General features: G+C 42.0%; 1 pseudogene; it reads left to right on the top strand.

Annotated features, from left to right (window-relative positions):
• Window positions 1–16301: 16301 nt before the first annotated feature.
• Window positions 16302–20285, top strand: LOC143683048 (mitochondrial fission factor-like; annotated as a pseudogene).
• The last annotated feature ends 693 nt before the right edge of the window (window positions 20286–20978 follow it).

The raw sequence follows: 20978 nt of genomic DNA, 5'->3' as shown, positions 1-20978 counted from the left end.
TGAGCATGCAACCTCATTGCCCAGAGAAAATGCAGAGGAGATGTACCTTCTGATGAAGATGTGCCTTCTGAGAGTGCAGCCCCTTGGAGGGCAGTGTGGTGGTTCCACAGGAGGCCAGGGGTGGGGTTGCCATATGTTTCCCCAACCCCGTTGCTCAGTATATACCTGGAGGAGCTCAGAGTGGGGACATGAATGGACATTTGCACACTGGTGTTTATGGCAGCAGTGTTGGGTTAATCAATGGATGGAGGTGGCCTAAGAGTACCACGACTGAGGAATGGAAGGGGGAACTATGTTGTATACATACAATGGACTACTGAGCGACTACAAGAAGGAATGAAGGTGTGAGGGATGCAACTAGGTGAATGAACCCTAAGGACTGTAGGTTGAATGAAATGTCAGAAACCAAAAGACAGATATTTTCATGCCTCACTCATAGGGACTAAGTATAATATAAAAACCCTGTGAACTGAATTCGAGAGCATGGGTTATCAGGTTGGGGCCTATTGTAAAGGGTACTAAATTGTAAGCTCTTAAAGCAGTTACATATATTCAGGAGTTGTAACTGTTAATTCTAAATTCTGAGATACTGAGCTGTTTGTGTGTGTGTATGTATATATATATATATATCTATATATATATATATATAATTGTGTGTGTGTGTGTGTGTGTGTGTGTGTGTGTGTGTATGGTCATTCCCAGATACTTCGGGTATTTATGTGACACCTGTGACTCAGAATTAGAGCTCTGAAACTATGAGAGGCAGCAGTATCCCACACAGGAACTGTTTAAAAAGTTGAAAAAGAGAACGGACTTCAATTAGAGATATGAATGAAGCTGATCTAGATAGGACTGGGGTAGATCAGAATACAGGGTAAAGGATGACATAGTCCATACTTTAAAACTACAACTTCTGTATGAGACCAAAGAGAGATGTCTACTGGCACAAAATTTATATTTTGGGTAGCACATTACCTAATTTAACTTGTATGGTCAGTTTAGTTGGACGCCATAAGTATATGGAATCTTGAATAGGGTAGGAGATCTTGTTGGCTTGTCCAAGTTAGTGTGATGCCCTGATATATCCCAGAGTAATTTGGGCAGTGAATACAGAAGGAGTTATAAAGTCCCCTTGGGGACTGGGGAGAAAGGAGGGAATGTTCAACTTCCCCATTTGGAGAGCTTCTGATATTCTCGCAAGCAGTGGGGAACTGTGAACTGAATTCGAGAGCATGTGTTATCAGGTTGGGGCCTATTGTAAAGGGCACTAAATTGTAAGCTCTTAAAGCAGTTACATATATTCAGGAATTGTAACTGTTAATTCTAAATTCTGAGATACTGAGCTTAAAGCAGTCAGCAGACTGAGCCCTCAATCTTGGGGTTTTCCCCTATGAAACTTATTCCTGCAAAGGATAGGCTAAGCCTACCTAAAATTAGGCCTAAAAGGGCAGGCCACAGTGACTCAGCAGGCAGAGTTCTTGCTGGCCATGCCGGAGACCCAGGTTTGGTTCCCAGTGCCTGCCCATGCAAAAAAAAAAAAAAAATTAGGCCTAAAAGCCACCCCAAGAGACCCTCTTTGGTTGCTTAAATGTGGCCTCCTTCTAAGCCAATTTGGCAGGTGAACTTACTGCTCTCCCCCTTATATGGGACATGACTCCCAGGGTGTAAATCTCCCTGGCAACATAGGACAGAACTAGGATTCACTAGAACCCAGCATCATGGAATTGAGAAAGGCTTCTTGACCAAAAGGGGGAAAGGAAAAATGAGACAAAATAAAGATTCAGTGGCTGAGAGATTTCAAACAGAGGCAAGAGGTTATCCTGGAGGTTATTCTTATGCATTATATAGCTATCCCTTTTTGGTTTATGGTGTATTGGAGTGGCTGGAGGGAAGTACCTGAAACTGTTGAGCTGTGTTCCAGTACCCTTGACTCTTGAAGATAATTGTTTATATAATTTTACAATGTGACTGTGTGATTGTGAAAACCTTGTGTCTGATGCTCCTTTTATCCAGGGTTTAGACAGATAAGTAAAAAAATATGGATAAAAAAAAAATAATAGAGGGGATAATGGTTAAAAAAAAAAAAATTCGGTAGATTGCAATACTAGTGGCCAAGGAGAAGGAAGGATAAGGGGTATGGAATGTATGAGTTTTCCTTTAATTTTTTTTTTCTGGAGTGATGCACATGTTCTAAAAGTGATCATGGTGATGCATACACAATGATCTAATTATATTGTGAGCCATTGATTGTACACCATGTATGGACTGTATTTGTATGAAGATTTGTCAATAAAAATATTAAAAAAAAAAAAGAGTTGGTAGGCAAAGAAGAAATAGTCCATGTGTGCCGGTTTGAATCTGTTGTGGACCCCAGAAAAGCCATGTCCTTTCATCCTCATTCAATATTGCTGGGTGGGAGCTTTTTTATTATTTCCATGGAGATGTGACCCACCTTCTCGAACCAAGGTATTTTTCCCTGGATGCCTTTCAATGGACATTATCATGGCCTTAGAACTGTAAACGTACAACTTAATAAATTCCCCTTTTTAAAAATCATTCTGTTTCTGGTATATCACATTCTGGTAGCTTTTGCAAGACTTCCCCACTTAAAGTTGTTTTCTTCCCAATAATACCTTTGCAGTGGTAACTGTAATAAACAAATCATTATTAAAATACAGGACAGGGGCAAGATGGCGGCTTAGTGAGGCATGGACTTTAGTTTGTCCTCCAGAGCAGACAGTAACCAGGAACAGTACAGAACAACTGCTGGGGCTACATCAGCGACCAGACACGCAGCATACACCAGTCTGGACCAGCTGGACCGGCTGAGACCCCACAGAGAACTGTGAGTCCGCCCAGGTGCAGAGGCCGGCACCCTTCCCCATGGGCATGACAGCCTGGGCCCCCAAGGGGAAAGGAAAGAGACTTTACTAGCAGCAAGGGCGTAGCTCAGCCAAGCTCCTCTTGTGGAATTAAATTAACAAATTCTGCCTACTGAAAACAGGCCTCCAGCACAGAGAAACCTGGAATAAGCGTTAAAGGTACTAAAGAGATTTTGCCCCAGCAGAGAGGGGAAGGGGCTGGCAGAAAAAAAAGAAAGAAAGAAAAAAAATACCCAAGACTTTTTAGTCAGATGGCATGAAATACGGCAAAAGGGCTAGACCATTTTTCTGGGAAGATGACAGAGTAGAGGGTTCCAGGAAGATGGCAGGATAAGATAGGTCAAGTTCACCTGTGCTCCAAGGAACAGCTAGATAAAGGATGGGAAGGTGACTGAGATGGCGATTCCAGGGTGTAAATGACCAGGGAGGATCTTTGACACCACAGAGGGAGGCCCTGATTAGAAAAGCTGAAGAATTGAGACGCCAAGAACAGCCTAAGACACCCCTTCAAATGGAAGCGCGGAGCCCTCAGAAGTGCATGGATGGGGAGATCAAGACTAGGAATGCTCTACCTCTGCGTCCCCTACACTGCACCCTGCTCCTGCACTTCACGGTCTGCCTGAGCTCACCACATACCCACGGCCCCCACCCCGCACCTCTACAACCCTGCAACCTGCACCCCATGCTCAAGGGCACCCACGTAGTGCCCCCAACCTGTGCCTATACCTGCGCTGCAATGCATCATCACACTGATGTGCCCGCCCCACACCCCACATCCATCCCGCAAATACAAAGCTTTAGACGAAGGAAATCAACTTACAAAGTTACAATCCAGATACTCACATGCCACAAAGACAACAGAAGATCACTAAGCATATCAACCTGCAAACAGATATAGCAGCCTAATGACCAAATTAAAACACTGGAGGACACACAGACTCTTGGAACAACTAATCAAAGATGGGATGGCTAATGACATAAAGAACATTAAGAAAATACTAGGAGAGTATAAAGAGGAAATTGAGAGAATAAATAGAAAAATAGCAGATATCACAGAAATTAAAGTTGCTGTAGATCAAATAAAAATATACTAGAGATGCACAACAGCAGATTTGAAGAGGCAGAAGAAAGAATATGCAAACTAGAGGACAGGACAACTGATTTCAAACAGTCAAAACAGCAAAATGGCAAAAAAGATGGAAAAACTTGAATTAGATCTTAGGGAAATGATGGACAAAACAAAGGGCACAAATATAAGAACCATTGGTGTCCCAGAAGGAGAGAAGAGTAAAGGGCTAGGAAGAGTAGTTGAGGATATAATGGGAGGAAACTTCCCACCCATATAAACGGCATAAATACGCAGATCAAAGAAGCCCAATAAACTCCAAATAGAATAAATCCAAATAGGCCTTCCCCAAGACACATACTAATTAGTCCATCCAATGTTGAAGAGAAGCAGAAAATCCTGAAAGTGGCAAGAGAAAAATAATCTCCTACATACAAGGGAAACCACATAAAACTGAGTTCAGACTACTTAACTAGCACCCTGGAGGCGAGAAGGCAGAGGTATGATATATTTTAGATCCTGAAAGAGAAAGACTTCCAGCCAAGAATTCTGTACCCAGCCAAACTGTCCTTCAAAACTGAGGGGGAGATTGAAATGTTCACAGACAAACAAATCCTGAAAGAACTTGTCAATAAGAGACTAGCCCTTCAAGGAATACTAAAGGGAGTTCTGCCAGTTGAAAAAAAGAAAAAGACAAGAGAGGGAGGTCTGGAGGAGGGCACAGAATTGAAGAGTACCAGTAAGGGTAACTTAAAGGATAAAAAGAGATAGAGGGATCTGGGATCTGTCCTGTAACTACTTGTTGAAGAATGCTTTGAAAACTATTACCTTTTTCTTTCTTTGCTTTGTATATATGTTATATTATACAAGTTTTAAAAAAAGTTTAAAAATTTGAAAAAAAAAGATAGAGAGAAAAGAACATATAGATTTGACAAATAAAATCCAAAGGATAAGATGGTGGATTAAAAAAAAGCCGCCTCAGTAATACCTTTGTTAGTATTATTGTTAGCAGACTAAACTTACCAATTAAAAGATATGATTGGCAGAATGGATTAGGAAATATAACCCAGATATATGCTGCTTACAAGAGACTCATTTTAGACATAAAGATACAAATAGATTGAAAGTAAAAGGATGGAAAAAGATGTTCCACACAAGATGTTACCAAAAAAAAGCAGAAGTAGTTATACTAATATTAGACAAAAACAGACTTTAAATGTAAAGCCATCATAAAAGACAAAGAAGGGTATTATATATTGAAAAAAGGAGCAATTCACCAAGAGGAAATAACATTCATAAATGTTTATGCTCCTAATCAAGGAGCTCCAAAGTACATGACACTGATATTGGCTAAACTGAAGGGAGCAATAGACCTTTCAACAATAATAACAGGAGACTTCAATATGCCGCTCTCTTCTATAGAGAGAACAACCAGAAAGAAGATCAACAAGAAAATAGAGAAGTTAAACAACTTGATGAATGAATTAGACCTAACAGACATATTTAGGTCATTACACCCCAAAACACCAGGATAAACATTCTTCTTTAGTCCTCATGGAACATTCTCCAGGATAGACCATATGCTGGGACACAAAAAAGTTCTTTATAAATTTAAAGACATTGAAATTATTCAAAGCACTTTCTCTGATCACAGTGGAATGAAACTGGGTATCAATAACCACCAAAGAACAAGAACTTTCACAAATATACGGGGATTAAATAACACACTCTTAAACAATCAGTGGGTCAAAGAAGAAATTGATAGAGAAATCAGTAGCTATCTGAAGACAAATGAAAATGAGAAAACAACATATCAGAACTTATGTGATGCAGGAAAGTATGTGCTGAGAGGGAAATTTATTGCCCTAAATGCCTGTATTAAAAATGCAAGAAAGCATTTTTGTTTGTTGCTATTTTTTTAAATTAATAAATAAAAAATTTTTTTAAATGCAAGAAAGCAAAAATTGAGGACTTAACTGCTTGCCTGGAGGAACTAGAGAAAGAACAGCAAACTAACCCCAAAGCAAACAGAAGACGAGAAATAACAAAGATTAAAGCAGAGTTAAATGAATGGGAGAACAAAAGAACAATAGAAAGAATCAATAAAACCGAAAGTTGTATTGAGAAAATTGATAAAATTGATGGGCCACTAGCAAGGCTGACAAAGAAAAAAAGAGAGAAGATGCAAATAAACAAAATCAGAAATGAGAGGGGGTGCATTACCACAGACCCTGAAGAAATAAAAGAAATCATAATGGGATACTATGAACAACTATACACCAACAAACTACACTTAGATGAAATGGACAAATTCCTAGAAACACACAGACAAGCTACACTGATTCAAGACAAAATAGAAGATCTCAACAATTACAAGTACAGAGATTCAATCAGTCATCAAAAATCTTTCTACAAAGAAAAGCCCAGGGCCAGATGACTTCACAGGGGAATTTTATCAAACATTCCAAAAAGAACTGACACCAATCCTGTTCAAACTTTTCCAGAAAATTGAGGGAAAAGGAACACTATCTAACTCATTTTATGAAGCTAACATCACTTAATACCAAAATTGAATAAAGATACTACAGGAAAGGAAAAATACTGACCAATCTCCCTAATGAACGTAGATGCCAAAATTCTCAATAAAATACAAATAGCCTTGGGCTAGAAGTAATCAAATAAGATCTAACTGCCAAATTTCTGTAAGTAAAAGAAAATATCCTTGAAAGTTACGGAAATGTTTTCCTGGATTTAAGCTTGGGACAAATTATTGTAGTATATTTTCCAGAGCTTGATAGTCAATATACTTTTGAAGTTGTTTATAATTCAGGGATATTATGAAAACAGAGATTTAAAAAATTCCGATAGAAGGGATATAAAAAGCAAATACAACTGCAAAAAAATGCAGTGACAAAATCTGTTCTTGTTCTTGTTTTTATGGTGACTTTTTAAAAAAGTTTTTATTATAAAATATAACATATATACAAAGCAAAGAAAGAAAAAAGCAATACTTTTCAAAGCACACTTCAACAAGTAGTTACAGAACAGATCCCAGAGCTTGTCATGGGCTATTATTCCACCATCTCAGATTTTTCCTTTTAGCTGCTCCAAAATACTGGAGACTAGAAGGAATATTAATGTACTGATTCAGCAGCCATACTCGTTTGTTAAATCTTATTTTCTCCTATTATACTTCCTCCTTCTCCTTTGATCCTTCTCCCAATTTATAGGGATCTTTGGGCAATGCCCGTTTCAACTTTTTCATGTTGAGAAAGGGTGTCAACACTAAAGGATAGGAGGGTGTAATTAATTGATAATCTTGGAGAGGATGGTTCTCTCTGGGTTTCAGGATTTATCTGGCCTAGGAAACCTCCAGGAATTATAGGTTCCAGGAAAACATACCCAGTGCATGAAACCTTTATAGAATCTCAATTGGAGCCCTAGGCATTCTTAGGAGTGATGATGGTTGGAGTTTAGCAAACCATGGCAATTAGCACTATCTAACTGGAACTGCATAAAAGTAGCCTCCAGAATAGCCTCTTGACTTCATTTGATCTCTCTTGGCCATATGATGACTCTTTGAACCCAACAAATGCAATTTTATTCTACTTAGGTATATTCTCCTTAAATGTATACAAGTTGACTGATAAAATAAGCTGGAAGGTTTTTTTAAAAAAACTAAGTTTTTGTTTAATGAAATTAAGTTATTATTTTGACAAACTTTATTTTTAAAATAATTATGTTTTGTGAGATGCTTAAAGATAGTTTCAAAGATCTTTTTGGTAAAAACATATGTGGGTATGTACAATATACAAGATGTGCTTTGTTAAAGAAAAGTGTGTTGTTTTATCCTTTAGAATGTGTAGGAGAAAGCCTTAGTGATATGGGAAGTTGCAGAAGGTTTTTGAAAGTCAATTTTGTTTTTTGTAGTCAATGCTGACTAAAATTTGATAAGCTCATCTAAAGGAGTATGGTTTGTCCTAAAGTAAAATGGTTTTAATATGTAATTTAAATGGTAATAATTTACCATTTAAATTATATGGTAATTTAATATGTAATAAATTATCCTGAATGGATATGGAAAGTTGTAGAAGGTTTCTGAAAGTGAATTCTGAGACAGATTTTTAGGCCCATAGGCCATCTAATTTCCTGCTTTGCACCTAGCAATAAATTCTTTGTCTTTTTGAAAGCCTGGTTTCTCAGGAATTGGTCATTTGAGTATATTGTGCAGAGAACCCACTGCTTTTGATCCATGTCAGTGTTTCTTAGTGTAAAAAAATTCGATATTCTATAGCTTGTTGAAAGAAATAAAATAGAGTTTCCATGGCTAAGAGATTTCAAATGGAGTTGGGAAGTCGTATGGAAACCCTTAGACAAGACTCAGTCAAAGTATTCAAGCCCTAAAACAACAGTGATCCTGAAAATCCTAAGGACATGAGGACATCAAAAACAAATTGGACAATTGGAGCACCCCAAATATCCACCAAAAGCAAACAACTTGCCTTATCTTCCTCTTTTCCTTTATAAACTCTTGCCTGGAAATGCCAAAGCAGGACAAGATACCGGTCACTAACTGAACCTGTATTCCCTGAATAGCAATTCTATGACCCCAAATAAATGCACAAATTAATGTCTTGCAGCTTAAGTTTGCTCATTCTTGGTTGACACTGAGGACTTTATTTAAAAGATCATCTTAAATTTCCAGACACACTGGGAGACCACATCGTAATCCACACATCTTGTCAAGAATGGGCTCTGTGCGAGGTGTGGGCTGAACCTCACCAGGACCAATGGGGCTACTGGCTCTCAGAAGGGTGAGTAAATGAATAACATAGAGACCCAGAACAGGGAGAGGTCTGGAATGGTGGAGGGATATTACACAAAGGGGCTGAAATTTGATCTGGATCTTAAGGGAAAGTCAGGGTTTAGATATGTAGTCAGGCAGGAAAAGCATTTCATACTGAAAGGAAGACAAGACTGCTCAGAGGTCTGAGGATTCGAGGAACATTTGGAGAAAAAGAATGGACCAGCCTGGTAGGATTTCCAGAAAGGAGAAGAGGGTAGATCCTGGTAAAGTTTTCGTGCAAATTATGAAGCAGAACGTTCGTAAACACTTAAAAGAGAACAATGGTCATTAGGAATCAAGCATGGGTTCATTGAGAACGAGTCATGTCAAATGAACCTTACTTCCTGTTTTTTATGAGGTTACTTACTAGGCTGATATACTAGAGGAGGCTGTCAAGGGAATTCTTGTGATGGCCTGGAACTTGATCTTTTCTAACCTAAAATTTCTATGATGCTGGGCAGGCATATAATGGAAGGCCTTGAGTTCCATTGTGCATCCAATTTCAGCAGGCATCTGACAGTGGCTTTGGCACAGTCTTGCTAAGAGTAGATTCTATAATGAAAAAATCGTCCCCAAAGGGAGTTAATGGTGGATTGATAGTAGAATAGAAGTGCATCTCCAATACTTGATCCATTTCCTTTTGCACTGATGTTTAGCAATGACCTGAGGAAACACAGGATACATCTATTGGTGTTTTGGATAATATGAAACTGTAAGGGATAAATAAATGTGTTAATTGACATATATATGTAAAAAGAAGAAAAGAACTTCTGGTGCTAAAAAGATGGACAAAAACAACTAGCCGAAATATAAAGATATAAAGGTGAAAATACCATAGCCAGGGTAAAAAAAAAAAAAAAATCAGCTTCTCAAGAAGCAGGTGGAGAAATACATCTGAACAATGGTTAATGTGAAAAGAGACCTAGGGTTTTTAGTTCGCCATGATATGACCTAATGGTGTGGCATCCTCCGAAAAAAAAAGATATTGTCCATATATTCTTTAACTCAACAAATCCTTTTTAGATCACACACACACACACCACCAGTATGGATCTATCACTGAGATTGGCAGTGAATATGCTCTGCAGAACAAAACACACCATGTGTTTAGTAGGGGAGAGAAGCAAGCACTGAAAAGTAAAGAAACACATAAAATCATTAAAACCTGTGCCAGGGCCTGGAGGAACACAATGAAGGGTAGAAAGAGACCATGAGGGAACTCACTTTTCCTGGCATTCAGGCCTCTCTGAGGAAGTGGCATTCAGACTCAGGCCACGGGAAAGGCAGGAGGGCCTGCGAGGCAGAGCATTCCAGTGGGAACAGCGAGACATCAGCCCAGAGCCTGGAAGGAGCCCCATGCATTCTAGGAATGGAAGGAAGCCCAATGAGCTGTGGCCATAAATTTGTGGCTGTCAGCATCTATTCTTGGGTTCTTCACAGTCGTGGGGTTTCTCCCAGCCACTACATTTCCCAGCCACCCTTGCAGTGGGATGTGGCCATGGGACTGAGTTCTCCCCAGTGGGATGCCAACAGGATGGCCTGGGTTGAGGGCTGGGGTCCTTAAAAAGGAGAGGGCACGTTCCCCTCACACTCTTCCCTTTTCTTGCTGGCTGGTCTGCACCCAGCTGGGACCAGAACTCTCCACCGAATCATGGAGCCCTAAGTGGGAAGGGGTCTGGGCTCCCAAACGACTACAGACCGGGGGGCCATTTGGGTCACTCAACTGGGACAGCTACTTAAGAGAGAGAAAAAAATCCTCTATAATCTTTAAGTCTCTGAATTATCATCACATCACCTGCCTATTCTATTACAGAAACAAAGGAGAAACTACTGTAATCAAGAAATTAAGGATTAACAAATGATTGTGACCACTGAATCGCTATTTAGATGTCTTTTTTTCTTTCTATAGCGTAGAATAGGCAGAAATTAAGACCTGAAATTGCTGAAATTCAGCTGGTCTCAGCCCTGTGTATACTTACTACGGTAATAGTTATTCTAAGCTAGTCTCAGCATCATGGACACTTAATATTGCGATGGTAACAACTCCATCTGCCTTGATTGAATCCATAAAAACCCCAAGCTCCTTAGACTCGGGGGGACAAATTTTGGGGTGAATAGACCATCTGACCTCCTGCTTCACACACAACAATAAACACCTTCTCACCTTGAAACCCCGTTGTCATGGATTGGCTGTTGTGGGCACTGGCAGAGAACCCCACATTTGTTCTGCTCTCTCTCTCTCCACTACTCCATCCACATTTACAACAGAGCATTGCGTTCAAAGGGTCACATTCTTTTAAGCAGCACTGACCATTTGAAGCACCTCCAGCAAAAGGACAGTTAAGAGTCTGAAAACTAAGTCAACGAAAGCCTGTTAAAGACCCTAAGGTTGTCTGGTGCAGAAACGAGGTTTCTTAGAGGCACCATGAGACGCTCTTCAAACACTGAGACAGAAGCTTTTAGCCAAATTGGGGTTGTTTCAGTGTAGAACAGGGCCAATGGATGGATGGGAATTTATGATGAGACAGATTCTGATTCAAAATAGGGAAGAAGTTTGGGAAAATGAGGGATGATTAGGGAAAAGTCAGATTACTTCTCCATGCCATGTGCTCAAAAGAGACTAGCCTGGTTGTGGGAAGATATTGAAGGGTGATTTCTGCATCAGCCTATAGAGCCCTGTGAATTCTAGGATTTCAGGTAGGAGACATAGTTAAGCAGGTGGCAGCCAAATTATAATGGGAATTTAATGCCAGTTTGGACTTCATCCTGGGGGCGAGGGGACTCTTGAAGGTTTCTGGGCAAAGCAAAAACATGATCAAAGCAATCTTCTAAAAAAACCTTGCTTTGGATGCTGGAGAGGAAAGCAGCCCTGCTTTTTACAGCCCATGTTGGTCATCTGGTGCTTACATTCCCTGAACAAGTAGCAATTTCAGGAAAGCCCAGAGAAAAGAATTTCAATTTTCTTGATTTTTATTCTTGATATAATCCAAAAAATATTTATGGGCTAGTATTTTTTTTTTTAACTTATCATCCAAGACAAATGATCCTTTTATTCCAAGGAATGCAAAGTACTCTACACCCCGGGGTTATTCAGGCTTGCCACATATCTCAGTTGCACTGTCAGGGGCAAGTCTGTCCATCTTCCTTCCTTAGATAAGGAGAAGGACTCAGGAGGAGGGGATGTGAGTTGTTCAAGGTCACGGTGAGTCAGTGGCAGGTCACGCTCCGTGACGGAGGTGTCCCAACCCACAAGCCCTGAGAAGGCCATGCTTAGCATGCCCTCTGTTAGCAATGTCTCCAGGATGGCAGGTTAAATCATGGACGGGAAAAACCCAAACATTCTCAGCAGAGTTGGAACTTACCCCCTAGACATTTAAAGCTCAATCAATTTAATCGTGCAGGTAGGAAAGCCAAGGCTTAGCGAGGTCAGGTGAGCAGAGGTTGAGCGAAAACACTTAAACCCAGCTCCCAAGGGTTCTTTGCACTGGGTTTTGCCATCCCATCTGCCCCCAAAATGGTGAGTCCGGGAGCCCCTCACCCATCTCCCACCCTTTCTCTGTGCTTCGCATTACCTGGAACCAACCGGGCCATCACCCCCTCGGTTCCGCTGTCTGGAAATATAAAGGTCCTGTTGGCTTTGGCCGCCAAAGAAAGGAAACAGTCTGCAATCCTTGAAAACTCACAGCGGAGGGGGTGGGGATGGGGCGAACTGTTTGCGCCTTGTACTACAAAGTCGAAAGGGAAAACATGTGTTTCGCATTTGTCCTGGGATGGGAAAGAAAAACTTTTCCTTTCACTTAATCTCGGTTTAAACAAACAGAGAGACTTGCCCTTTTTGTCAACTTCGTCCCACGTTTACGTATTGTTCACCGGCAGCAGCCGTTGGCTTCCTAAGCCGCAAAGGAGCCACTTTCCTCACGTAATCCCCTCAATTAAAAGGTGCTTCGGCTTGAAGTGGGAACAACTAAAATAATACACATTTCCTCTGATGAATCGGTCCCGAGGCGGCCCTGACGGGGGTCAGGTTTCTAAATCCATAACCTCTGGTTTCAGCCAGAGGCTCAAGGCAACGCAACGCAGCTTCCAGTCGTGACTCAGGATTTTGTGAGTGAATGTGAGCACGTCAAGTGATGTAAGAAAATTCCCCCATTCTCCCATCCCGTAGAGCACCCTCCCTGGGGAATTCAGCCTAAGGGGGTTGCGGGGGTGGGGAGTGGAGGGGGAGGGGGATGGGAGGGTGGGGGAGGGGTGCCCCTGGGTGCGGAGTGGCCCAGCCCCCCCCAACACACACACACAAACTTCCATCCCCACCCCCACCCCCACCCCCACCCCATCATCAGTGCTTGACAAAGGAAGTATTCAGTTACAACTACTTTCCTGTTGGCCAGATAATTGCTTCTCAATGTGTGTGAGAAACTCATAAAGTAAACCAAGGCCACCGAGGGGCCAAATCTGAGCTAGAGGGAAGCGTCAAGTGGAAGAGGCCCAGGGATGCAAGCCTACCTTTGAAAGTCAATTTGTTTGTGAAAAGTCTGCCGTCCTCTCGGAAGGCAAACCTCTCCGCAATGAGATTTCTGTGCATGCAGGGTTGGAGGCTATTGTCTTTGGCTTGGGTTTTCACCTCAAGCCCTGGCTAGGACATGTATAAATCCCATAACAACATCCTGACATGGAATTGCTCACCCTTTCATTGCATCAGGGGACTTTTACTCAGGCTGCTTTTTGAATGCCTCATTGTTTAATAGGACAGGAAGTTTACTCTCGATGTAAATGAGGAATCTTTTTTTTTCCCCCCTTTACTTACCTCCTTGGAAGAGGCCTTCCCTGCCCGAGCTGGTCCAGCTCTCTGAAAGGAGCCTTCGAGCCAGCTCATCTCCTTCCAAAGATCGCAGAAAACAGCTGCACCTCTCCTCTTTCTTAGGAGCCAAGGTTTTAGGCAGGCATCTCCCTGTAGACGACACTGGGTGATGGGTTAAGGGGCACCCAGAGACAGGGGGTACTTTCTGAAAAAGGTGGGATTTTCTTTTCAGTTTCTGCATTCTGATCTGGACCTAAGTCTGTTTACGAGAGAGAGAGAGAGAGAGAGAGAGAGAGAATCACGACCCTCCCTGCCATCGGAGAAAAACCTGCAGAAGATACAGATACAGGGGGCCGCCTTTCAACCCTTTGCTAATGCCCCCGGTTAAGACACTGGCTGACAGAGACCCTCGGAGAGAGAAGCCTTTTGCAAATATGACTACTATTAGTCCTAGGAAACCAGGTAAGGACGGTGAGGGGGTAAATGAAAGAAATCCTGATTTAGGATGAGAAAACCTGGTTTGTTTGCTTCTGTACCTCTAGAATCTGTTTTTCCTACAAATTAGAAAAGCAGCCAAAAATGAGTTTGTTCGTTTTTTAAGGAAGAAAAAAATATATATCAAGCACTGTACATAACATGGAGAGATTAGCCTAAGGTTGAAATACCCATGGCAATCATCTTCTCCACGCAGCTTTACCATCGATACAATCCTGGGAGTCACCGGAAATACCCCACTGCATATATAATAAAGATTTTCTTTTGCCTTAAAATTGCTATCTTGACCTATGGTTGTGTGTGTGTGTGTGTCCACACGTGTGTATATGCATACACATTTGCACACCCATATAAAGTGCATGTGTGTATGAATGGATAGATGTGCGTCTGTGTATATATATATACATATACGCGTATGTGTTTTCATTTGCATTAGATCAGGTACAATTAGGCAAGCAGTATCATGCTCCCTCTTGACCAGAGGTTCCTAAACCTAATTTTGCATTAGAATCACCTGAAAGCTTTCCCAGCAACACACTCATGCCTGAATGTTACCCCCGGAGAGTCTGACGGAATTGGGCTGGGCCCTGTGCATGGGGTTTGCTAAAGCTCTCCAGGTGATTCCAGTGTGCATCCAGGTTCGCCATCCTCTGAGCAAGGTGGGTCTCAGAACGTGACCTCCCCACACACATGAAGAATTGAATCCCACCTGCCAGCTCGGCAGGCCCCCTTGCTGGGAAGTGATGCTTCACTCCTCTCCCTATACCCCACGTGGGCTCCCCCCTCAATCTTCTGCACTAAGCTGGGCCCACTTGCCCGGCAGCCCTGCTCCCCTGGCCAGAGCATCTCCCATTGTCTCAGGTGAGGGCTTTTTCTTTAAGCTCTCGGCGCTGTGGGCACCCAGTCCCTCCCCTGCTAAATCAGTGAGGAGGGGGATTCAGAAGAAAGCAACAAGATAGAAAAAAACAAACACATCAAGAAGCGTGGGGCTGGTCATGTGGAAAAGCAGCCAAGTTCGGTCTTGGGGTGGGGCGGGGGAGGGGGGAGTCAGCCACATACCGAGTTACATGTGGGCCACTCAGACCTTCTTCCCGTTTTCCAGGCCAAGGCATGTGAGACCATGGAGGAGTGGCTTCCTCTTCCCCACATCCCCCAGTCACCTCTGTCGGATCCAGGAGTCTGAATTCTGAAGCTGGACCTCAGACTCCTGAGCCCGAGGATTCCCACACAGGATATGACTTGGTTGTTTCAGAAAGCAGAGCCCTGACGTTGCGTGGGTTTTTTTTTTTTTTTAAATCCTCTCCAATCTGTAGAATAACAGCATGGCACAAAGTTCTCCCTAAAATGCCCTCAAGGATAACTTAACATTTCAGGCGATTCCTTCAGTGCCATGGGCTTGTGTAGGGCTTGGCACATTGCAGACGCTCAATACATTTCTGATGAGACAGAGAATATTAAATCTGCAAATTCAGGGTGCTTTCCCAACTCAACTTGTTTCTGGAAATTCAAATGACTGGGCAGAGGAAAAGATGTGCAGATGATTACAAAACCCTAGAACGTAGCTGGTGGCAGGACTAGCCAGGACATGGAGGAGGGGTCTCCAGACTTGCACAGTCAGCTATGTGCAAAGGGCCCTGCTGAGCTCGCCCCTGTTGCACCCCCATCTGCCTATGGCACCCTGGTGTCATTGCAGAAATGGGACTCAGGGACTTCCTTTCCCACTGAGCTGACAGGGTTATAATCCAGAATTCACCTCTGGGTGGAGATAGTGAAATAGTCCACATTACAAATAATGGTTCCAGGGTATTTTCTTTAATCTGTGCAGGTACCCAAGTGCCCCCGATCCTTCTGTCTGCTTTAGGCCCTGCCTTGCCCATCACACCTCACCTTGAGCTTGTTTCTGGAAGGAAATACTGCACCAAATACAAATCTGTTCATTCACGATCCTATTTTGGATGGCACTCTCGAGTAATTTTAGTTAATAATATGTTTAATAGCTGGTGAGACAGGCCTCTCTCACCTCACCTTACTCCTCTTTTTCAGATCGTTTTCTTCAAGTTATTAGATAAAGATTTATTTATTTAAAAACTAATCATGAGGTCTCTCCCAGCCCACTGCAGGCCACTCTGGCAGGTGCTTTGCCCTGTGCCTTCATGCACCGGGTCAATGGCCTCTGAGAGCCCAAGGGGTCGAAAGTGGCTCTAAATTCATCGCCTATAGGTTGATGCAAGTTAAAGGATTTAATAAGAAGCCCAGAAGCAGATACTGCCAAATTTCAAGCAGTAGTTGGTACACATGTGATGAGTGGGGCAGCATTTCCTTCTCCCACTGCTGCTGAGATGGCAGAAATTAGTCGAGTTCAGTCTAAAATGGAATACACCACAGGTATTTGTCAGCAAATGAGGGTCCCAGAAAAATTAAAGGTAGCACCAGCAAATGCTGACGTGGGACAAGGTTTCCAAGATGGAGTTCCAAATGCTAGTGGAATAATGCAGGTTCCAGAGAGAATTGTAGCAGGAAATAATGGAGATGTTCCATTTTCGGGGCCAGCAGATCTTGACCTTATTCAGTCAATTCCTTTTAGACCTCTGGTATTAAAAACACCACCTCTTGTATTTATGCTAAGTGAAAGACCACTAGATTTTCTGGATTTAGAAACACATCCTCCAACCCGTCAAAATGATGAATTTTTAAAAAAAGTGTCTCCAGACTACCAGATGCCTCCTGCAGAGAAAAATCACCCCCGCTTGACCACCACTGTCCTGTGCCAAGGAAAGAGACTACGAGAAGAAGGCTTATGAAGAAGACCATAAAACTGTTCTCAGAAAGCTTGACTGAGGCAAGGAATAATTTTGCAGAAAGCAATAGTATTTAACTTCTTAAACTGGCTTGAAGAATCCAAGTGATCCTATGAGGCGGACCTGAAACATGAAGTAAATAATCTAACTCAAAGAAGGTTTATAAAATCTAGAGCCTTGACTGGTAGAGAGGAGATTCATGAACCTTTTGGTATGCCTAATCTCTGCCTGTGGTAGTTAGATTCAGTTGTCAACTTAGCCAGGTGAAGGCACCTAGTTCTGTGGCTGTGGACATGAGCCAATGGTACATGAATCTCATCTGTTGCTCATTACATCTGCAGTCAGCTAGGAGGCGTGCCTGATGCAATGAATGATGTTTGAGTTAATTGGCTGGTGCTTAAATGAGAGAGCGCAACGTAGCACAGCCCAAACAGCTCAGCATACCTCATCTCAGCACTCGCAGCTCAGCCCAGGCCTTTGGAGAGGCAGAAAGGAATCACCCCGGGGAAAGTTGTTGGAACCCAGAGGCCTGGAGAGAAGGCCAGCAGAGATCATCCTGTACCTTCCCATGTAAGAAAGAACCTCAGTGGAAAGTTAGTCGCCTTTCCTCTGAAGAACTAACAAAATAAATCCCCTTTTATTAAAAGCCAATCCATCTCTGGTGTGTTGCATTCCAGCAGCTAGCAAACTAGAACACTACCAAAACTTGGAAAGTGACTCTAGGTCAAGACTATTGCTTGGTGATTCTGCCTAAAGCCAGCTAATACAGCAGATGTGAATAAGTCATCTGATCTGGGCGTGACATTGTGAAATACCCCAATTCTGACAACTCCGTGTTCTCAGAGTAGATCACGCAGTGTGGATAAGGAATAAAGAGACTAACTGACACCATTGCTTCCTCCAAAAAGGAGCCCCACTGAAGCCAGTGAAGAAAGACTTTCCAAACAAGAAGGCAGAAATGAAAAGAAAAGAGTTGGGAAATGATGTCTATAAGAAGAAAAACTTGACACATCCTTGAGGCATTATTACTGAGCCAAAGATTTGTCCCCCAACACCGTTCACTATCAATCAAGCAGCTGTACATTGGAAAAGATCAGCTACAATAAATGCTAAGAACTTTGTGAGAAGACCATTGAAGCGGGAAAAAAAGATTGTGGCAATGCTGGTTTCAAAGAAGTATGAGAATGCCATCCATTTCTATACTCTATCTTCAGTAAAGCACTGAACCCCAAATGTACCCAAGAGCACTAACAGGCAGAGGTGATCTGGAAGGAACAAAATCAGCTGGCTTGTATAAGCCCAAACCTGCTTTTGGAAGAGGCGAACAAACGCAATGAGTGTTTTCAGAAAGGGACGCATCTCCAGGCATGCAGCTTTCTACAAAAGCTGTTGCATGGCACCTATGGATACCCTATTCTACAGCAATCATCGACAGCTGTAGAGCTAGAGCTCAAGGGCTGTGAGAAATATATCTGGCTAGACCCAAACTCGTCAGTGATGACAGTAGAGACCAGCTGTCCTGGAAGCTATGAAGGATGACACAAACACCAGTAAAGGTCTCTATAAGGCTTCAGACCCGTATTCCACAGTAAGGGAGCAGTGGAAGGTTGCCAGTGCCCTATAATTGCTCTATTTGATTGATATGACAACCCTGAGGATGGGAGCAAAAGATGGTCCAAAGTGCATGGAGCAGTCCAGCCCTATGGCACATCCTAAAACAAATGCAGAAGGCTGCTGCAGTTCAAAAATCAAGCTGATAACGTGGGTCCGATCACAATCTGCTTATGATTTGTCTAGCTCCCTTGCCTTCTCCCTCATGTGTGGAAAGAGGAGCTCGGGATAAGATCAGCCGAGTAGAGCAAAAGGGAGGAAAGAGGAAAAATAGAGACCAACTTGTTTATATGTATACATATTCATCCTTGGGAGTTCAGAGATATTTATTCACATTCTTAGCCCAGCCACTGCCTCGTGGCCCTCTTAGCACCGTCTTTGTTTCCCATCACCCCTAGAAAGTGTCTCGACTGTTCTCCCGTGATGGGTTACTTTAAATTGGGGGCAATGAGCGCATTTGGCGAGTGAGGCTTTCCCTCTTAATTGTTATGCTCACACTGTGAAATCTACTTTTCTCTCTTCTCCAATAAAAAAAAATCTCATGGTAGTACAGCAATTGATACCTACAAACTCTTATTTTCAAACAGGGATGAGTTTAGGGGAAAAGTACTAAGAAAGGCACGTGAGTAGATTCTTGAAGGAGAGAGAGGTTTTGAACAGTTTGAAGGAACAGGTAAACAAAGGGCCAGAATACATTCATATGTGCAGGAGCTTATGAAAATCAAATGTAACTTGGAGTATTAAACACATTATAGGAAGTTTAGGTCAGTTCTTAGCCCACGGCATACATCATAACGTCCCTATTACTAGACACAGAAAACTCTGCAATCCAACTTCCAGAAAGTTGCTTGGATCTAGGAAACTGTATTTCTCAGCCTCAGGAGTGATTAAAAGTTTAAAATGCATAAATGCAGACTGGATGGCTCTGAATGACATTTAAGAATCTTGAACTGAAAAACCAACCATTCCCACCTGGAACTAAAGGGTGAAAATCCATTTAAAAAAATCACCATATTTCCCGTCGCCCCAAATCAACGTCTCAATTCTTTGCTATGACAGGATACAAGTTGGTCATATTGCAAGGCACACAAATACATGCTTTTGTCTTGGGTTACTTCTCCCCCACCCCCAATATGGTAGTAATATCAAGCTTAATAGCTTAATGTCTCTGCTAAGATATATTTTAAATGGAATTTGAAATAGTGAAGACAGCCGTAGGCTTAGGATCCTCGAGCTTATCTGGCTATGTTGAATTCACAGACTTATTTGCCTTCCCCCATCGCTTCCTATCTTGCTTAATCTTAGTTCTCACCTCATAGCAGCTGGAATGGTTCTGACTGAGTAGGAAATTCAGCTTGGTAAAATCCCTGCTATAAGGAAGAGCTGTTCTGCTACAGGCAAAGCAACCGCAACTCTGCAGTACATAGGGAGATCCGTGCATTTGGCAGGCTAAAAAGAGAGTGCTCTATGAGTGAAAATGCTGTTCATCAAAATGGAGAACTGGTCAGAAATGATTCCATTCTTACGTTGCATGGTGGGTCTGCTATTGCCACTCATAGCCCTCGCATACAATGTCAGGTACAATGTTTTTAATATAGATACCTCAATTGAAGGAAATTCAGATGACACGACTGTTGTAAGTTCATCTTCCTTCAGATGACAGATACCCCGAATGGATGTCTACAACTTCTAGAAGAGGAGAACAAAGAACGTGCTAAAAGAGAAATGATCATGCATTCAATTACTTGAATTCTGGCTGCTTAATAGCTGGCTCTGGTTTCACTGCTAGATGTAAACTTAGCTTTCAAAAATATTTCTCTCAACAGCTGGAAATATAAAGAATTTGCAAACTTAAAAAAAAAAACCAAACTAATCATTAGATCTTGGTAGGTTTCCGCTTGGAATTATAATGAATTGGCAAGTTAATTTGGGGCTAGAGAAATTTTCTGAATTCTGTTCTCCCACTTAACAACATTTAGTTTATTTGAGTCTTTCTCAATTTCTCAATAAAATGATGTCATTTGATTTGTCAGGACCCCACACATGTTTGTTGCTAAGTGCCCTATGGCTTCTGTTGCTATTGGGACTAGGGTGTCTTTATTATGAGGCTCGGTAGCCCAGTAGTATAGAATACATCTAACCTAAAACGCTTGTCTTGCATCTGGCCATTTTTTCTAAATACGTGTATTAATTCCAGTGATTTTTAGCTGATTCCGTTAGGTATCTTAAGTGTGTAACCACGGTGTTGCAAAGAATGAAGTTTTGCATGTGTGTGCAAATAAAGGGAGGTGGTGGTCAGCTTGACCAGGAGACATCTAGAATTTTGGGTCCAGGTCATGAGCCATTTTGCAAGGTACACATTGGGAAAAATCAGTTCCTGTCCTGATGAAGATAACTATTATACATTAAATTATGTCCCCCCCCAAAAGATCTGCTCAAGTCCTAAGCCCCATCCCACGAATGTGACCTTATTTGGAAATAG

This window comes from Tamandua tetradactyla, chromosome 5, assembly GCF_023851605.1.
Source record: "Tamandua tetradactyla isolate mTamTet1 chromosome 5, mTamTet1.pri, whole genome shotgun sequence".
NCBI lineage: Eukaryota > Metazoa > Chordata > Mammalia > Pilosa > Myrmecophagidae > Tamandua > Tamandua tetradactyla.
Note: the sequence above shows the minus strand (reverse complement) of the source record. Positions and strands in the feature narration are given on the sequence as shown.